Genomic DNA, 20,422 nt, shown 5'->3' with positions numbered 1-20,422 from the left:
CGGAGTAGGTGGCGGCGAGCTCGACCGAGCCTTCTGTCCAGCAGAACGACGCCGTGGCCAGCCCTGCTGACGACCAGGCGGGGAAGGAGCTGACAAGCTCCTCGTCATCCGAGTCCGCGGCGGAGCAGTCGGAGGGCGGCTCCGACGCCAAGAAGTCCGCTTCGGCCGACTCTGACGCATCTCTGAGCGAGCCGTCCTTTGACAGACCTCTAAGATTGGAGGCCTTCTTCTTCGACGGGCCAACGGCGGCGCAACTCCAAGGCACGAAGACGGGCACCGAGTCGCCCGCCTCGACCTCTCCCAGCGATGACGCGTGCACACGCCGGTTAAGGGCAGCGGTAGCGCGAGCGGGTCGCGCGCCCCGCATATCCCGGTCGCCCTGCCTCCGCAGCCCCCGTGCGCCGCAAAGGCTGTGCGTACGGGCGTTCGGAAGGTCCTGGAGCTGGAGGATCCCAAGCGCCAGCTCTCGTCTTTCCGGTGATGCATTGATGGGCGTCACTGGAAACATTTAGTTTCCGCCACGGCTCCCTCGCTCTGCACTTAGTGCCTTAACGGCCCTCCTCTCCTCTCCTGCTCGGTGGCGTCTCGGGCGCCGCCTTTTCGGCGCTCGCCCAGCGCCGCTATCTTATCGGCGTGCTGGCTTCGTCAGCGCGTTTGGCGAACGGTAAACTGTGCGTGCGCTGTGGAGTATGTGCGTGCGCGTGTGACTGTGTATGTGATTGCACAGCCGCGTGTGCCGCACGGACTTTTCTGCGGCCCGCAGCGATAACCACATCGTCGCCAGCCTGCTGCCGCCGGAGAGCCGACCGCCGGAGCCCCAGCGCGGAGTTACGCCGCCGCCCCGAGAGCTGCCCCCACGCCGATGTTTGGTCACGCCAGCAGATTTTGCCCGATGAACTTTTCCGTGAGTCCGTCGTGCTTTCCTTTGTTTTTAAGTTCCTCAGTTTTGTTTTGTTGTTCGGGATTTCTCTTTTGTCTTTATGATGGCATCGTTTCATTTGCTTCCTTTAACGCGCAATGCTTTCGCTATCCTGACATGCAGCGGGAGATGCTGCACCTTGCGCGGGCGCATTGGGGAGATGTTTTGTTTTTGCACGAATGCAACTTTCGTATTCCTGCCGACGCTCTGAATTTTCGTTGCCGAGATACATGGAGCGTTTACTGGGCGATTTCCGCCCGACGGCGCGCATTTGACACCCGCCCTCGAAAAAAACGCTCGCCGCCGCCCATCTGGCCCCGCAAGATATTGACGCGCGGCGTCCGGAGAGATCAGAAGCGGCAGCGGAAGCAAGCCAATAGCAGCGCAGAAAGACCGCTCTTCCGGTTTGGCCGCCGCCGCCGCCAACATGGCCGCCATGGACGACGAGCACTGCTGTGTTTATTGCATGGAAATGTTCTTATCGTGGAAATAAACGCTTCACGAGACATGAAATGTCACTTTTTTTGGAGAACATGAACGAATCTTGGATCGAAATGACAACTTTTCCTCCCTGAAGGGAAGGTGCCGAAGAAAAGAAAACCGCAGCCGATGGTAGCCACGGCTGAGCGGGCATCGAAAGGTACGCGACCACATGCGTTCGAGCACGCAAAACCTTGTAGCTGTCTATGCACGCGTGCTGCAATCAGTAGAGTGGTGTCTAAATGAACAATTTCGTTATTCTGAATAAGGAGTCAGCGTCGCTGCTCTCAAAGAGCTCCGCGCTCAATGGTATTTTCCACTTGTTGATCACATTGCTTTCGCGCTGAGATACGCGGCGGTGGGCTGCCGCTTTTTCGCTCTATGTATCTCCGTCCGGGCGTCGAGCCGCCACGACGTTTTCTGCCGCGCGAACATCGTCGGAAAAAACGTTCCATGTATCCCGGGCCTTAATGTCGATGCCTTCTTTTCGTTAACGGACTCGCAGTGTTGTGGCGTGCGCGTGATCTTCCTCTCACAGGCGTTCAGGTCCAGTGCACATTGCACTTTTGGCATTGATGGTCACGTCATCACCGTAGATGTGTTTTTGGACGGCTGGAGGGTTTGTTTTGTTAACATTCACGCGCCAGCAGCGTGTAGCCTGACAAACAATTTATTCCGGTCGATCGCGTCGTACATTCTCGATGATGTGCCTCATATCTTGCTCGGGGATTTCAATTGTGCCCTTGACTGGTTGCGTGATATCACGAGGCCGCCCCACGGTGCCTCTAACTACTATGCGGAAGAGCTGGGCCAACTCGTTCGCCAGCTCAGTCTCCAGGACGCATGGGTCGCTCTCTATGGCGATGTCTTTGCCGCCGCGCGTGTCCAGGGTCAGAGCGCGAATAGGACAGATCGCGTCTACCTTCCCTCCGCTCTGGTGCAGAGTTTGTTAGAATGCGCCGTAGTGCCGTTCCCGCCGGAAACACGTAAACTAAGTGACCACTTCCCGCTCTGCGTGTCTGCGGGCTACACCCGCTCGCATCACCGGCCCCCTCACGTGGCGCATGAATGTTTCCGTTTTACACGATGTCATGTGCCTGGCGGATATTCGGGCTGTGTTGACGGCTTCAGTTGATGCGGATAGAGACTTTACTCCCGAAATGTGGGACGCTTTGAAAGCTTCGTGGAGGGATGTGTTGATGCGTGGGGCGAAAGCCCGCCATGTCCGTCTGTCCGTCTGACCGGCGCGCTCAACGACATCATGCGCCGTATGCGCATCGTCAATGAGGGCGGAGAACTGACTTTTGCCATGCGCGAATATCTCGATACTGCGCGTGCGCTATTACCGCGTCTTGGAGCAAAGCGCGCGTGCATCGCGTTTGGCGGGTGGCTGTCAACTGCCGCTAGATGACGTCGCCGACATAGGTTACGCACGCTCCCTTAGTCAGAAGAACGCGCGACCGCCGCGCATCGAGGAGGTGTCTCTCGAAGACGGCGCGACTTCGTCGGCGCCTTCCGAGATTCAGCGTGTTTTCGCGTCGCACTTTGGGGCGCTCATTTAAACACGCGGTATGTCAGCTCAGGAGGACTTTGAAGGAGCGGTCGCGGCTTTGTGCGGTTCGCTTCCCCAGCTTTCAGACGAGGTCTGCGGCGCACTTTGCGCCCCGGCAACGTTGAAGGAAGTTCTCGAAGCCTTGCGGGCGATGAACCAGTCCACCGCTCCAGGACCGGACGGTTTAGTGGCAGACATTTACTCTGCCTTTTTTTACATCCTCGGGAGCTTGCTGCCCCGACTGGTAAACGTCATTTTGGTGTCGTGGCAGAAGCTAGCCTCTTTTAGTGTGGGTAGGATGGTATTGCTGTTAGAGGAAGGCATGCCACCATAGCAGCCCGGGTCCTGGAGGCCCATCACTCTCCTCAACAGTGACTACAAGCTGGTTGCCACGCTACTAGCCAGACGGTTGCCGGCGTTTTAGGGCAATCTAGTCAGCCCCCTCCAATCGTGGGCTGTTCTGAGGCGATCTGTCTTCGCCTCGCTTACGTTAACGCGGGATGTATTTCTTACAGTGTGCGAAACGGGTCAGCGGAGTCTGTGCCGCTCGATCAGGCCAAAGCGTTTGACAGCGTGGAGCACGCATACGTTTTTGCGGTGCTGCGCTGCTTTGGGCTGCCGGCAGATTTCGTTCAAGCCGTTGAACTGCTATGCAGCGGAATAGAAGCCAGCTTTTTATGAACGGCACAATTGCCGGCGAGTTCACGGTGACGCGGGGAGGGCGGCAGGGGTGTCCGCTTTCGCCTGTCCTCTTTGTGCTGTCACTCGACCCGCTCTTACGGAGGGCTGTGTTGGACAGGCGCATTCGTGGCTTCCCCATGGTTGGTCAGGAGTCTGCTGTTGTCTCCGCCTGCGCGGACATTTCCATCTTTGCCAGGGACGCGGACAGCTTCCTGCCTTTCCTGCGGATTTTTGAGCAATACGCTTCCCTCGCAGCGGCCGAGCTTCACCCGACCAAAGGCAGTGCTCTCGCCTTTGGCTCCTTTCGGGATCCCCTGCCCGCGGCGGTGCCCTTCGTGTATACCTTGCGAGTTCTGGGGCTCTTGTTCGAGCCAGGTGGAGTCTCGCCCCGCGCCTGGGAGGAGGTACTGTCGTGTGCGACGCGGGTTCTCGCGGAAGCCGCGCCCCACAACCTTTCGTTGCACTCGAAGATAACGACTGTCAAGACGCGAGTTTGCGCACTCGCCTTTTACGACACGCGCGTCACAACCATGCCGCGCCGTATAGCTGGGCGGCTCGCGTCCCTTATTGGCACTTTTGTTTGGGGCGGTAGCCCCGCACTTGTCGCTCGCCACTTCCTAGAACGGCCCGTCAGTAGGGGAGGCCTGGGGCTCCCATTCGTCCCCACAGTTGCTCGGGTCCTGGGAGCTAGACTTGTGTCCAGTCTTTTGGAATGGGGTGGTACCCAGGCCACCTGCTCATGCTTTATGGGATGGGTTCCGCGCGCCGCGTCTTTTCGCCCCTCCAGTACTCGAGTCCGGAAGCTCAGGGGCCGTTTTCCTACTGCAGGGCAGTGGCGGGCTTAAAGTCGGCCTTGGAGACCGACGCGCCCGATATCAACATCTTTGAAGCGCCTGCCTCTCGTGTGAGCGAGGTGGTCTGTTGCAGCCGCCTCGCTCAGGACGATTTTGAGTGGCAGAGGCGCTGGGGCGTCCTTCCAACACGCCAGCGCCTGGACAGTTGGGTCGTCGTCCCCAACGAGCAGTGCGCCAACTGCGGCGCGCAGGAAACACCGCAACATGTGTTTTATGAGTGCGTTGTTGCAAGATCGATATGGCGCCTCGTGCAGCGCATGTTTCACGTGCGTGTCTGTCGAGGGGCCAGGCGTCAACGAGGCCTCTTTGCTAGTTTAGTGGTGGCAGGCACTATGTTTGTTTTGCCGCGTCGGCGTTGCCCCGCGGAGGCTCGTCGAACCCCCGCTGAGGCTATGTACCCAGCGCTGCGGAACCTGTGCCTCGTCATCTGGGGATACTTGTCTGGCCAGTTAGCAATAGATGGTCAGATGCTGTTTCTACGGCGCTGGCACACACGATTCTTTGTAATCACCAACGGCAGGCTAAAAATGAGGACTTTAGTCTACTAGCCTCCCCCCCCCCCTTCCCGTTTTGTTTCATATTGTCTGGGTTGCACATGAGACTCCAATGTAATTTTTTGTATGTGCCCCTGAATTTGAAGTTGTGAGGGCTCTCCCCTTTTCATGATCTTTTTCAATAGAGAGCCAAACTGGGCTGTCAGTGTACAATTGTATTCAAGTACACTCTTGGAATTTTGTTCCCGTTCAAAGTGCTCTTTTGTATCTTTGATAGTAATAAACTTCTTTGTTTAGGACATTTTTTGGTAAGGGGGAGGGAAGTGATGAGCGGCACAACCAATTTTTATGACCGCCACCTAGGATTTGGGAAACGAAAACCATGTCGCCATTTTGCCCCCTGGCGTCATACTCACAGAGTTCCGCCTCTATCCACCATATTGGACCATGGCGTCATCATTGCCGCGCGGCAGGTCGTTGTTTGCGCAATGCTATTGTAGATGGCGCTGCGAGTATCAATGGGAAATGCGCTGTTTTCTAGTTGAAACCAAAGATTGCGCTTTGATCTCAGGGTTGTAGGAGGTCTCACGAAATCTCGAAACGTGATGAGTAGTTGCTGCCAAAGATGCTGCTGTGATCAAGGTTTGTAGCAAACCCCAAGAAATCTCGAAACGCAATGAGGAAGAGCTCACGCTATAATAATTTTAGGATCGCAAGGTTTATATAACTGCTAGTGAAAATACAGATTAGAATTCGTTCTTATGATCTGCTGAGACTTCTGCCCAGGGACAGGTAGTGTCGATGTTTTAAACAGTAGTTGGTAAGTCTTTCTTTAAAAGTCATGGGTGTGGTGGTTGACGAAGTTGTTGACCAGTGTGGGGCCTGGGAACGTCCTGTTCTTAAGCGCGCGGGCCGCTGCGTCCGCAGCTTCGTTCCCTTTGACCCTCTGGTGAGCCAGTGCACACCCCAAATGTTTGTGTGGAGGATCAGATTCTTTGATAGATGTCCGTGGCCAGATAGGGTGCATAACCCTGTAATATGTTTCGGCACGCGTCATACGAGCCCACGATAATGTATGTAGATTTTATTTAGCTGGAGCCAATGTTTTACCTATTTCTTCAGCGTGTACGATGTCCGGGGCGCGGAACGTGAGCCCGTCAATGATGTGGTTATGTATTATGTCCGCTGTGTACCAGCTCCAGTGGTGTGGTCTGATAGCATCTACATAGAAGACTCCAGATTGGTAATGCCGATTTATGGCATCCGCGCGGGCTGTGCGATGGCCTTGATGGTCCGCCGAAGTTACATTTCCTGGCACAAGACTGACGTAAAGGGCTCGACGCCATAATTCCGGGATTCAGGATCGTTCTTGTGCTGGGTTGCTGTGTTGGATATGGAGGTGGGTTAAAAGTCGTCAACTTGATTCGGCTTGCGCCAATCGCTGTGTTTGACTAGTGATATGGGTTAATTTAACCTCTTGATATGTGTTCGTCATACCAAGGCCGAGTAGTCTTCCATTAGACGCTGCAATGGGAAGGTCCAGCACATCTCTCATTGAGACTTGTAGCGCCATCTACAAGAACATTGTAGAAACAACCACCTGCCGCGTGCCAGTGATGACGTCACGATTCGTTATGGCGGACAGAGGTGGAACTATGTGAGGATGACGTCAGGGGACGAAATGACGGCATAGTTTCGGTTTCTCGAATCCAAGATGGCGGCGATTAAAATTGGCTCTTCCCTCCCATCTCTTTTTCTTCTCACCCCCTGCTCCCGAAAAATATCCTATGACGGGTATGCGGAAGAGGACGTTAGTCTATTTCATTTTATTGCCTCAAGAAACTTATATGATACATTCGCTACTGCTGCTGCTGTTTCTGACAGGAAGAATGAAATGGACAGTGCACGGGCTTGCCTAATGGCTCAAGCCGAGCCACAATCGCTGCCACGTGCTGAAAGTAGGAGAGTAAAGATAAGAGAGCAAAGATGGAAAGAAAAGACCCGCGCTAGTATGCACCTAGGCGATCCCGGGGCAGTGCAACACCGGGCCGACCCGTGCCAGAGTACTTCTAGCACTCCGCCGTACTTAAAAAATAGGTTAATATCTTGGGTCTCAATGGGACCTGTATCAGATATACACATTCGTTCAACTATATATATAGTTCGACAACAAGAGGAACCCATCCGGAAAAAGTTGTGCAGTGAATTTGGCACGCAAATAAAACCCTATGGGCTATGGTATAAAAATAAAACCACAAAAAAATATCAGTTAAACATTGTATACATGCAATTACTAATTGAAGCCTTACCGTATCGCCCCGCGAGCCGAATTTTAGGCCAAACTTTACTCCCCAAACGAAGCATATTCTGTTTGGGACGTATCTTGAGGTGCTATAACTCGACAACCGGTAGGCGTGCATGGAAATTTTATTTATTGTTTTATTTATTTTTTATTTAGTACATACTGCAGACCCTTTTCAGGGTCCAAGCAGGACAGGCATTTATTCTTAAAACTCAAAAGATACAGAACACAATGAAAAGAAATATACATAAAAATGAGGAGACAAATTTTGCAAACTATTACAATGTCATAACATGGTTCCAATCGAATATTGTCCGCGGAAAAAACGAATATTTAAAACAGTCAGTTTTCGCAAAATACGGTGTCAATGAGTGAATGTGATGATGTCGGGTATAACGTGTGGTTAAGGGGGATATGTACTGGGAAGGATCCAAAGCAAACTTATGGTTAAGTAAAGAATAAAGAAACTCAAGGCGATATTTTCCTCTTCGCGTTTCAAGTGTTTCAATATTGTTAGCCGCCATGAGGTCAGTGGGGGAGTCGGTGATTTTAAATTTGGAATAGATAAACCTAACAGCTTTTCTTTGAACCCTTTCTAATTTATATATGTTAAGTTTAGTGAATGGGTCCCAAACAACCGAAGCATACTCAAGCTTTGGCCTGATGTAAGCGTTATACGTTAGCAGTTTTACATGAGAAGGTGAATTTCTTAGTTTATGCCTCAGAAAACAAAGCTTTTTAAATGCAGAGGAGCATATGTTATCTATATGCGAGTTCCAGGAAAGACTACTTGTGATTGTTACACCTAGATATTTGTAGCTATTAACCTGCTTTAGTGTTGATGATCCGAGTGTATACACGTGGGTAATTGGGTTCTTTTTATGTGTTATTTGCATCGAAACTGTTTTTTCAGTGTTAAGAAACATGGAAAACTCACTGCACCAATCAAGAACATTTCGAAGACACTGGTCAAGTTCGTTTTGATCGTTAGTACACGTAATTTGACGAAAAACGACACAATCATCAGCAAACAAGCGAATATGAGTTCCTGGAGTAACCACATTAAAAATATCGTTGATGTAAATCTGAAAACGCAAAGGCCCCAAGACGCTTCCTTGGGGCACCCCAGAGGTGACTGGTAGACAACTGGAACTGCACCCATCAACTGAAACAAATTGCACTCTATTCGTGAGGTAATCTTGAATCCAGGATATTAAAATGTCTGGAAGATTAATGTTTTTTAGTTTTTGAATGAGTTTTCCGTGGTGAACTTTATCAAATGCTTTGCTAAAATCCATAAATATGGTGTCTATTTGACCATTCATATCCAGTGTGTTAGCAAAAGTGTGTACTATTGTAACTAATTGTGTTATTGTAGAATAGCCCTTTCTAAACCCATGCTGAAAGTCGCTTAATATGGAGTGTTCTTCAAGAAATTTGTTAATATGTTTAGCAATAATATGTTCGAGCATTTTACAGCATGCGGTAGTTAAAGAAATAGGACGGTAATTTTGTATTAATGTGCAGTCTCCTTTTTTAAAGGTGGGAATAACTCGAGCAGTCTTCCATTCAACCGGAAGTTTTGATGACAGCAGAGATTTTTTAAACAACACAAAAAGAAACTTCGCAATTATTTCGACATAGCGTCGCAAAAATACATTTGGTAAATTATCAAGACCAGAAGAAGTTTTAGGTTTCAGTTCTAAAAGCAAAGCAAATACACCAGGGAGGCTAAGTCAACCTCCGATACAGGAAAATATGACGCGCTTTGTACAGTTTTAACACCTGCTTCAGAGAATACGCTCTGAAAAAAAGAATTAAAATGGCGTGCAATGTCAATCGGATCAGTCAATGTCTCTCCCTCCGCTGTTATTTTTGAGATATGTTTCTTGCTGTCACTCAGGAAGTTCCAAAATGTACTTGGGTCATTTTTAACAAAACTGGGTAACGTTGTGTTAAAGTACAAGTCTTTTGACTCACGAACCGCACGTTCAAGATTATTTTTAAGCGTTTCAATCTGACTTAACTGGTGTTTTTTTTTCTTAGATCTTTTTAGTTTTCGCTTCAGTTGAATAATCTTCCGCGTCATCCAAGATGTGCGTTTGTGAACTTTTTTGCGTTTATTTGGAACGAAGGCATTCAGACAATATTGACACATTTCGACGAATCGCTCCCACAGCTAGCAGACATCATTATTATCATCGAAGCTCGATAAACAAGTTTCCATATGTTCAATCACTGCGGCATCATCAGCCCTAGAATAATCCTTGAAACATCGTACGTGACTGGCTTTTTTGTTGTGGTATGGGGACTTAACTAAATATATCGATACGCTTACGAGGTGATGGTCTGAAATGCCTGTTTCGACCGATACAGTATGCATAGAATATTGACGGTTAGCAAAAACTAGGTCTAGTATAGAGGAAGATGTACCTTGTACACGAGTAGGTTGATTTACAATTTGAGCTAGATCATAAGTAAGCATGACATCAAACAGAACGTCTGCGCTGCTCCCAGATTTAGCACCGCCTTGTAAGCGGTCCCAGCACACATCTGGCAGATTGAAGTCACCTATTAACAGTATTTTCTTTTTTCGGAAATGAGACAGGTGATGTTGTAGCTTAATAAGATAGTCGGGTGTGGCATCTGGTGGCCTGTAGCAAGCATACAGGATGAAAGAATGACCCCAGCAAGAAATTTTTTATGCAAAGGCATTCAAGGTCTGGAACATCATATACAAGGTCGCATTCTACAGAGTCTTTTAAGAGAATGGCTACTCCGCCACCCCTTGAGGTCCTGTCCTTGCGAACGACTTTATAATGAGGAGGAAATACCAGGTCATCTGCTAAGTCGTCATGTAACCACGTGTGATGACCCCCATAATGCGCAGGTCCACACGGGACGGAGAGGCAAAGAGACACCGTATGGCTCAGTTTAAACAAACAGGTATATTCAATAATTACACATGATTAAGATTATACATCAGAGGCTGGGGCGTCCGAGCTTACGTGCCGACGACTTCATGGGGGCGATGGAGTGGCTCCGGAGTTGGGCTCGAGCGGTTGCTGGCAGAAGCTGCACGCCGTCGGGCTTCGGCGCTGAAGGCCCTCTTGGCGAACGATGTCGTCCTCAGCTCAGACTGGACTGCATCCGTTTACATGTGCTTTTAAGCACTTGATTAACAAAGGACTAAGGGCGGTCATTTCCAGTGGCCCGCCCAAAGCATCAATTCTCCAATCCAAAATAACATGCGAGATGGGGACAACCCCTTGGGTTGGGCTTAGCCTCGAACCCAGAGTCTGTTAACAATACAAACTAAATAAACAACAAAAACGCCACCACTCTCTCTCAAGTGAGAGTATACACAGGCTCTCTCTTCGGAGCTAATTCACTAGCGCCTGTCTTTCCACATTCTTGGCGAGTACTGCCTGTCCGCCAAGACAGGTGTCCGTCACGGCCCTTCTGGGAATGCGCTTTTGTTCACGAGGCACGGCGGGAAGCTGTGGGTGCCTTCCCGGCGATAGCCCACGTCGAAAGGGGAAGGAGGGAAAGAATGTTGTCTTCGCGGTAGCGCATAGCGTCGGCTGTGGTACGGCGCGCTCTGGCCCGCTGACAGCTCCCTTGTCCTGGAATGTGCCCGGGAGGGCCGCACCTGGAACGGCCGCGCAAATTGGGGAGGATAAAACCTGTTTCCCCGCGGCGGCGGCGGCGGGTCCGGTTGTTCTGGTCGTCACTCAAAGAGCATGACTGGGTAATTGATGATGCCGCTGTCACGGCGGCGGGTCCCTTCGTTCTGGTCGTCACTCAAAGTGCATGGCTGGGTAATTGATGATGCCGCTGTCATCTGGGTCTCCGTCTACGCCGCGCCGTGGAACGCGGAACCTCGCAGCACACACAAGGAATGCACCTCGTAGCACACAAGGAATGTCACACTCGCTCACCCTCCAGAAGAATGTTCTCCGAACATTTGAGTCCCTGCAGCTCCCCTTGTCTTTCTGAATCGCCTCGCACAGTGCGTCCGACAAAACACTTTTCGCTGCACTCAACACCACTGCACAACACCAATGCCTCCGCTGTCATAACTGGCGTCTCCAGGGGCAGCACTGATCTTCTTTTACAGATAAACATGAAACTCAGCACCCAAGCCTCTCCTTTCTAGTCCAAACTGGACGAAATAAATTTACCACAGTTATAAAGAAGCTCCCACTTCTAGCACGATCACGGCACAGACAAAAATATAGATAACGAAAGGAAGTAGGGCAGGTTCTGCATGCGCTCCGCATGCTCTCCTGTGAAGGTGTTACTTAATGACAGAAAGGTTTAACTATTAACTCCGATAACTTAACACATACGCATATAGCAATGTTATGAGCTGCGCCATTACACAATTGTAACCAGTTCACAACTCCGCTCTGTTTACGCCATTAGTCCGACTTAGCTTTCCGATTTCGCAGCGGATATCGGCCTTCATGAGTCATACTAAGTCTGTGCCCCTTTGTCTGCTTTGGGACTCGCGAGGGCTCGTGGCAGGAGCCTCTCCTGGCGTTATCTGCGCGGCAACCTCGCGCGCTTCTTCTTCTAGCAATGCATGAAGTAAATCCGGTGGCATTCTGGCCGTCACCTCTGGCGCCTGCCGAACAAATGCAGGAGAGGGCGTTTCTTGCGAACTATCTGCGCGCTCCGCTTCACTTCTGTCCCCATCAAAATCCGCGCTTTCCCTTTCCTCATTTCGTGAATACTGAACCGGTGCCGACTTGAGGCGATTTGCGTGTATCCTTATCAAGCGCCGGTTTACGTCTCGGACTCTGAAGTTTACCGGAGAAAGCTTCTCGACAACCTCGCACGGTCCTCTCCACTTCGTCTGGAACTTACGAGCTAGCCCAATCTGCCTTTGGCAGTTTTCAATGTACACGCTGTCCCCCACATTAAACGGCGCGTCTCTAGCACTGCGATCGTGCACCTCCTTCCTGCGCTTCACCGCTTTCTTTAAGGCCTCCTTTGCGATGTCCCTCGCCACTTGCAAGCGCGATTCTAGCTCAACCTTATAGTCGTCCAGTGAAGCGTATGGGACACGACGGGGGCCCTCTGGCACTTCACAAGGCTGGTCCGGGTCTCGGCCGTAGAGAAGAAAGAATGGCGATTCGCCCGTGCTCTCGTGTGCTGCGGAATTGTAGGCAAACATTGCATACGGGAGCCACAAGTCCCAGTCCCGCTGGTCGCGCGAAACAAAATGCGACAGGAACCCGGCCATGGTTTGCTTCAGTCGCTCCACCGCGCCGTTGCAAGCCGGATGGTACGGTGTTGTCTGCTTCTTAGCGATCTTAAGCAGCTCGCAAACTCTCCTAATTAGCTGCGACACGAAGTTCGTTCCCCGATCTGTCAAGAGTTGCCTCGGGGGTCCATGTCGGAGCACGATCTGTTCGACAAATGCTCTTGCAACCGTGTCTGCCTTCTGATCTGGGAGTGCTACCGCTTCCGCGTATTTTGAAAGGTGATCGACAAATACTAAAATGTACTTGTTTCCGGAAGTGGTCGTGGGCAATGGGCCCATTATGTCCATACCTGTCCGCTCGAAGGGAGCCGAAACCTCAGGGAACGGCTGAATTGGAGCTGGTCTTCGTCCCTTGGGTGTTTCTCTTTCGCGACAGGAATGACACTTCGAACAGTAGTCTCTAACATCCTGTCGCATGCCACTCCAAAAGTACAAACGCTCCACACGCCTGCGTGTCTTCGCTACGCCAAAATGACCGGCGCATGGCGCATCGTGAAACGCGCGAAGAACCCTTTCTGTCCACGACCGAGGTATGACGACTCTCTCCCAAGCGGTTTTCTCTAGTCTCCCTTTCCTGGTTGGCCTCGTGCGCCGACACAGGGTGCCGTCTTTGCCAATGAAATAACCTAGCTGTTCGGGGTGAGACGGGTCGTCCTCTAAGCTTTCGATTATTCGCTTCAGGTCCGGATCTTTGCACTGCTCTGTGCGTAATTCGGCGGGGTCGACTACGGGGACAAACTCATCTATAGCTGCCACGGCAGCTGTGCGGCTGAGTGCATCAGCATTCAGATGCGTCTTTCCTGACTTGTGCTCAACTTCAAAGCAGTATTCCTGCAGGTGTAGATTCCATCTAGCGAGTCGCGAACTAGGGTCCCTGACACTCATCACCCATTTCAGAGGATGGCAGTCTGTGACTAGCTTGAATTTGCGGCCGTAAAGGTAGCATCTGAAGTGCTTTACTGCCCAGACAACGGCGAGGCACTCCCTTTCTGTAGCTCCGTACTTTTGCTCTGTGGGGCTCAGCTGTCGGCTAGCAAAAGCAACGGGATGTTCTTTGCCCTCGATAACCTGAGATAGCACGGCACCCACTGCGAACTTTGACGCATCTGTGGCCATAACGAAGGGCAAATTAAAATCCGGGTGGCGCAACAGCGGTGCACTCATTAGCTTCCTTTTCAGGGCCCCAAAAGCATTCTCCGCGTTTTCGTCCCAGCGAAAGGCGACATTTTTGGCTGTTAAGGCGGTGAGCGGCTTAGCGAGCTTGGTGAACTCCTCTATGTGCCTTCGGTAGTAACCGATCAGGCCGAGAAACTGCCGGACCTGGCGGACGCTAGTCGGGGATGGAAAATCCGAGCCACACCTTAGTTTCTCAGGGTCCGGTCGCACGCCGTCAGCTGAAACAACGTGCCCGAGGTATTTCACCTCGTTTTTGAGGAATTGGCACTTAGAGGGCTTCAGCTTGAGACCCGCTCCTCTTAGTCGCACCAAAACCTGCTCAATATCGCGCAAATGGTTCTCAAAACTGTCACTGTATATGATAATGTCATCCATATACACGAAGCACAGCCTCCCCAGAAGACCTGCTAGGATAACATCAGCGGTTCTCTGCCAGACAGCAGGTCTGTTGGCCAGACCCATCGGCATCCTTTTCCATTCATAGTGCCCTGAGGGCGTGTTGAATGCCGTTTTCTCGGCATCTGCCGGATCCATTGCTATCTGCCAGAATCCCGCCGCCATGTCCACTACCGTGAAGTACCTGGCAGAGCCCAGCTGAGAAAGCGTCTCCTGTATATTGGGGATGGGGTATGGATCGATGCGAGTTACGGCATTTAGTTTGCGGTAGTCCACTACCAATCGATACGAGCCATCTGGCTTTTCCACCAATAGTGCTGGTGCTCCCCAGGGTGACTTTGAGTGTTCGACAATGCCGCGATCAATCAGGTCCTGCACCTGCCGCTCCATCTCCTCACGTTGGGAGTAAGGAATCCTGTACGCACGCTGGTAAACGGGCGATGAAGTGCCGGTTTCTATCCTGTGCTTTATAACGCCGCAGCAGCCCAAATCCAGGTTGGACGCGGCGAATACCTCCGAGTAGTCGTTCAGCAAACCAGCCAGAGCCTCCCTCTCCCTGGATTTTACGTGAGAAAGATCGAACGACACCTTTGGAGCAGCCGAAGGACTAGCATGCTCTACAGTTGCGAGTACCGTATCGGTGGGCTCACGTTGCTCTATCGCAGAGGTTAAGAAAGCCAATGTTTTGTTCTTGGGAAGGCTCAGTGGCTGCTGGCTACAGTTAACCACCCGTAGGGGCACTCTGTGGGCGTCATTAACTGTCACGAGGCACGCGGCTGCCTTCAGGCCATTGCTGAGAGAGTCGACCGGCTCAAGCACTCCCACGGCGCCGCTCTCTACATATGAAGGCACAAACGCGTACAAAATGTGCTCCGACCAAGGAAGGACGACCGCCTCCTCGACCAGCCGGACGGCAACCCGCGAATATACCTTCTCCAATGATCCCACTGTTTGACGGGTGTCAATATCGGTAATGCGAATCTCAGCCCCTCTCCTGTTCAAAAACGGAACTTTTGAGCCGCCCGAATTAACCTCTTCCTCAGAGAATGAGACTACTACCTTCCCTTTTCTCAAAAAATCCTGCCCTAATATACCTGACACTCCGTTTGGCAGAGACACCGTGTCCGGGCATACGTAGCAGGGGTGCTCCAATGCAATTCCGCCGAGAGAGAAGTGTAACCGGTAGAGTCCACTTATGCCAAGAGGATCCCCCGTTATGCCTACAAATTTGGTTGCCATACCACCAGACGCTTCCAACACCTCGCGGTCCCCCTTCCTTCGAAGCGTGTTAAAACTGCTCTCCTTAAGCAATGTCACCTTTGACCCCGTATCTATCAACAATTCCATACAACAACCATTTAACTTGCAACGCACAACAGGGCATGCCTCGTCGGCCACACAAACTACCACCACCTCATCATCTACTGCTCCCTCCCCACGCTCCTCAGGCTGGGGAGGACTATCTAGTTTTTTGTCTCGGTATCTGGAGCCCCGCTGTAGGCTTGCTTAGGGCGTGTCTCGCCTGCTTCTCTTTGTGGCTCCCCACGGCGCACGTTTTGGCAGAACCTGGCGATGTGTCCGCGACCCTGGCAAGCGAAGCATACGATTTCTTCAAAATCTCGCATACCGCGCCTGTAGCTTTGTGGCGGTCTCCGGTTTCCAGCGAATGGGCGCTGTTGAGCGCGCTCTTCAACCTGGCATTCTACCTGCTGAGATAGCAGCTGTTCTAAGCGATCTAACCGCTCTGTCAAGAGAGCAACCTCAGGGTTGAGCACCGCTCTCTCTATGACGCGTACTCTCGCTGCGGCTGTCGTTAACGCCTCATTTTGTTCCTCATCCAATGCGGCCTCCACGGCTTGGTCGAAATTGCTCGGCTTGCGCGAGAGCACGAACCGGCGCACGGGGTCTTGCAGACCAGCCACGAACAAAGCGGTCATTTCCTCTTTAAGTAGATCCTCCGCGTATTTCTTCCTTAGCTGGTCTCCTTCCTCCTCCCTGCTTAACGTATCGCGCGCTAAGCGCTGAAGCCGGGACGCAAACGTTCGCACGTCCTCCCTTACCATCTGTCCGGCGTCACGGAACCTCTGTACTCGCACGTGACGTGGTTCAGTGTCAAAATGCTCAAACGCGAGCTTCTTAAATTCCGCAAATGATTTTGTGGATTTTACTTTTTCGTCTCGCCATGCAAAATCATGAGCAGCTCCTGCCATCTTACACCTCGCCATTCCCAGCATTTGAGCATCGGACCATCCCCCCATTTTCCCAATCTCTTCTAGCATGGAAAAGAAATCGCAGATTGGAACCCCTGTCTTATCTCCCGTAAACGTCGGAATGACGCTTCCTAATGCCAGCATGCTTGCTCCGAGCGACGGCTGTGGAGTGGGAGCTCCCTCAGATAAAGACATTTTTTTTTCAAGCCCTCCGGTGCCTCAAGCCTCTCAAATGGGGGTAAAAGTCCCACAATCAGTCCCGTGATTCCCTTTTGATTACAATTTTGAAGTCATGAATGTCGCAGCATTCAGAGGACATTTGCTTTTGAGACCCCACTTCTGACACCAGTGTGATGACCCCCATAATGCGCAGGTCCACACGGGACGGAGAGGCAAAGAGACACCGTATGGCTCAGTTTAAACAAACAGGTATATTCAATAATTACACATGATTAAGATTATACATCAGAGGCTGGGGCGTCCGAGCTTACGTGCCGACGACTTCATGGGGGCGATGGAGTGGCTCCGGAGTTGGGCTCGAGCGGTTGCTGGAGAAGCTGCACGCCGTCGGGCTTCGGCGCTGAAGGCCCTCTTGGCGAACGATGTCGTCCTCAGCTCAGACTGGACTGCATCCGTTTACATGTGCTTTTAAGCACTTGATTAACAAAGGACTAAGGGCGGTCATTTCCAGTGGCCCGCCCAAAGCATCAATTCTCCAATCCAAAATAACATGCGAGATGGGGACAACCCCTTGGGTTGGGCTTAGCCTCGAACCCAGAGTCTGTTAACAATACAAACTAAATAAACAACAAAAACGCCACCACTCTCTCTCAAGTGAGAGTATACACAGGCTCTCTCTTCGGAGCTAATTCACTAGCGCCTGTCTTTCCACATTCTTGGCGAGTACTGCCTGTCCGCCATGACAGGTGTCCGTCACGGCCCTTCTGGGAATGCGCTTTTGTTCACGAGGCACGGCGGGAAGCTGTGGGTGCCTTACCGGCGATAAGCCCACGTCGAAAGGGGAAGGAGGGAAAGAATGTTGTCTTCGCGGTAGCGCATAGCGTCGGCTGTGGTACGGCGCGCTCTGGCCCGCTGACAGCTCCCTTGTCCTGGAATGTGCCCGGGAGGGCCGCACCTGGAACGGCCACGCAAATTGGGGAGGATAAAGCCTGTTTCCCCGCGGCGGCGGCGGCGGGTCCGGTTGTTCTGGTCGTCACTCAAAGAGCATGGCTGGGTAATTGATGATGCCGCTGTCACGGCGGCGGGTCCCTTCGTTCTGGTCGTCACTGAAAGTGCATGGCTGGGTAATTGATGATGCCGCTGTCATCTGGGTCTCCGTCTACGCCGCGCCGTGGAACGCGGAACCTCGCAGCACACACAAGGAATGCACCTCGTAGCATACAAGGAATGTCACACAAGTTTCCGTCAGGACTGATATGTGTGGGTCGAACTTAAGCAGTTTAAGTTCAAGCGAGTCTTTCTTGTTTGCAACGCTGCGTGCGTTAATGTTAACTATTCTCAAGCTTTTTATACTAGATTGGCCCGTGTTACTATGGCAAGACAAGCTATCTGTCTTAGTGAAGAAAGAAGCTGAGGTATATGAACCACTCACTTTATCGGTGAGCGGTTTCGCAACTGCGTACAACTTCGCGTCACGGGCCGACTTGCGCCGATACCGTCGTTTTTTTGAACCTTCACTTTATCATTTTTTTCGTAGTCCCAAACGTAAGAATATTATTGATATATAACTTATCAAACACCAAGGAAAATCTTTCTTTTTTATCTCGGTTCGGCTTCGCGCTATCCCATAGTTTCTTTCTTAGTTCACGAACGTTCTTTGAAAAGTCTTCGCCAATTGAATATTCTTTTCCCTTTAGTTTCTTTCCGTTTTTGACTATCACAGTTTTATGCCTACTGTCTAAAAGTTTTAGGATTACAGGACGTGTTTTCTCAATTGCCGGTTTACCTAACCTATGTATCCGCTCAATAGGGATAGGGTCGAGTCCTAAAATATCATGAAAAATATCTTTGTTCACGGTTTCTTCAAGCGTTTCATTTGTTTCCTCTTCAGTTTCTTGGATGCCATATATGATCAAATTTGACCTCCTGCTATAATTTTCAAGCTGCTCAAGTCTTGCTTCAAGCCTTTCAATCGTTGTACTCATACAACTAACCTGTTCATGGCAGGACATTACTTGGTTCTCAAGCCTGGACAGGACATCTAATTTGTTCTCTATGTTCACTAATCTGTTCTCTTTCATGTCTTTTATGTCAACTGCAATATCATTAAGCTGTTGTAAAATTCGGGTCATGTCAGGGCCTGGGTTCGATTCAATGTCACCGGCTAACAACAATAATTTCCTCAGACAAAATGTGAAAACCTGTAGCAAGCAACAAAGCCGAGGGCACGGCAGCACCAACAGGAATAGGTCATTAGAACGAAAACATTTTCCATACTTTGTGCTCACCTGCACAAGGAAGACAAACGGATTAGTGCTCCGCATTCTGTCGATGCTACCATGCCCAGTGGTTGCAAAACGAGCGTGAGTCCCTTTTATAGCTTGAGTGCACAGTGATGCCCCGTGCAGTCCAGGTTCCTGGCAATCAGAACGTGTTGCCGAAGAATGATGATACGGATGCCAAGATTCCAATGCTGGTGGGCGTATTTCTTCATCGATGTCTTGATGCATTGAAAGATGGACATGCGCAGAGAGGTTCAGCACGCTGATGTCCGGACAGCCAACGATGAAATATCCAAGAAGGCCACATAGCTGCACAAGGAAGACAAACGGATTAGTGCTCCGCATTCTGTCGATGCTACCATGCCATAGATAGCGCTAGGCGTCGATCGCTGCGCTAGAAGAAATTTATGTTACTTCCTCGAAACGCTTAGGGTTTTCTTCACTGGCCCCGCTGGATGCGGAAAGACTCGGTTTACGCTTGGCCAATAAAGCTAGCGCTCGTTACTTCAACGTCTTCTAGACAGTGGCGGCCTTTTTTCATTAACGTGTGTGTTGTTCTTTTCTGGTTCGGAAAATTTAATGTGCTTGAGGGGTGAGGGACGCCAGGAGCGACCAGCTCACTGGAGCGTCGGTGTTCGGCGGTGCCTTTTTCGTGTGTTTCCTTATCTTCCCTGTACACTTTGACAGTGTGGAGGATAGTTCATCGGGATGCTGTAGTTCCGCCCAAGATCTCGAGTAGGAACAGGACCTCGACAGGGAGCACGATGAGGTTTATTGATCCCAACTGTACCACCGGTCTCGTGGGCTCGATTGTCGGCTCTGCTAAGGTTTTGAGATGGCTTGGTGTGGCCGGGTGGATTGTCTGTTTTTTTTTTGGCAGTTCCCGGTTTGATTCGGAAGGGGCTCTGCTGTTGACGGCGAGCGTCGGGATTAATACGTTTTTGGTGTCTTTGCAGGCTGCGCAGCGTGAGGAGCAGGTGTAGTGCACGTATGGGTTCTTCGTAGTCAAGAGTTCGACGGAAATCCGTCTGGTCAGGCATGGTGATGCAATGAAGTGAAGTAGCAGTCACTGACCATAGTCGAAAGCCTGCTACCTATGAACGTCCGAGATGAAGCCCGCACTCGCGCCATTGGCGTTCTCTCGAAGTGGCGGCATAAGCCCCTCTTCTCTGTGGCTGAGAAACGAGCCATACGCGACCTCAGAAGGAACCCGGAGATTGCCATCTTACCGGCAGACAAAGGGAATGCTACCGTCCTGCTCAACCGCAGTGAATACAATGACAAGATGATCGGTTTACTGAACGACGGCACCTACTTGTCTGTACCACGTGATCCTACGGCCAGATTGCAAACAAAATTGCAAGAACTGCTGGCGGGCCTATTTAAGCTCGTGCCCCCGGATAACAAGAAACTTTAATACCGCCTCCTATGCACAAATGGTTCGGCTCCTGCTATATACAGTCTTCCGAAGATCCACAAGCCTGGAGTCCCCCTACGCCCGATAGTGGACTTCACAAAATCGCCACTGTATCGACTTTCGGGGTACCTCCACGAAGTGTTCAGCCCTTTATCCGGAAAGACTAGGACGTACATCGGGAACTGTTCAAATTTTGTTCAGAAACTG

General features: G+C 51.1%; 1 long non-coding RNA gene across 1 annotated transcript in view; it reads left to right on the top strand.

Annotated features, from left to right (window-relative positions):
- The first annotated feature begins 766 nt into the window (after positions 1-766).
- The window catches only part of LOC144110839 (uncharacterized), a 73,964-nt gene continuing 54,308 nt past the window's right edge, over positions 767-20,422 (top strand). The window contains exon 1 of the long non-coding RNA XR_013309933.1: positions 767-904. This is a non-coding gene — a long non-coding RNA (uncharacterized LOC144110839). The remainder of the gene's footprint in view (positions 905-20,422) is intronic.

The sequence above is a fragment of the Amblyomma americanum genome, chromosome 11, assembly GCF_052857255.1.
Source record: "Amblyomma americanum isolate KBUSLIRL-KWMA chromosome 11, ASM5285725v1, whole genome shotgun sequence".
NCBI classification, from domain to species: Eukaryota; Metazoa; Arthropoda; class Arachnida; order Ixodida; family Ixodidae; genus Amblyomma; species Amblyomma americanum.
Note: the sequence above shows the minus strand (reverse complement) of the source record. Positions and strands in the feature narration are given on the sequence as shown.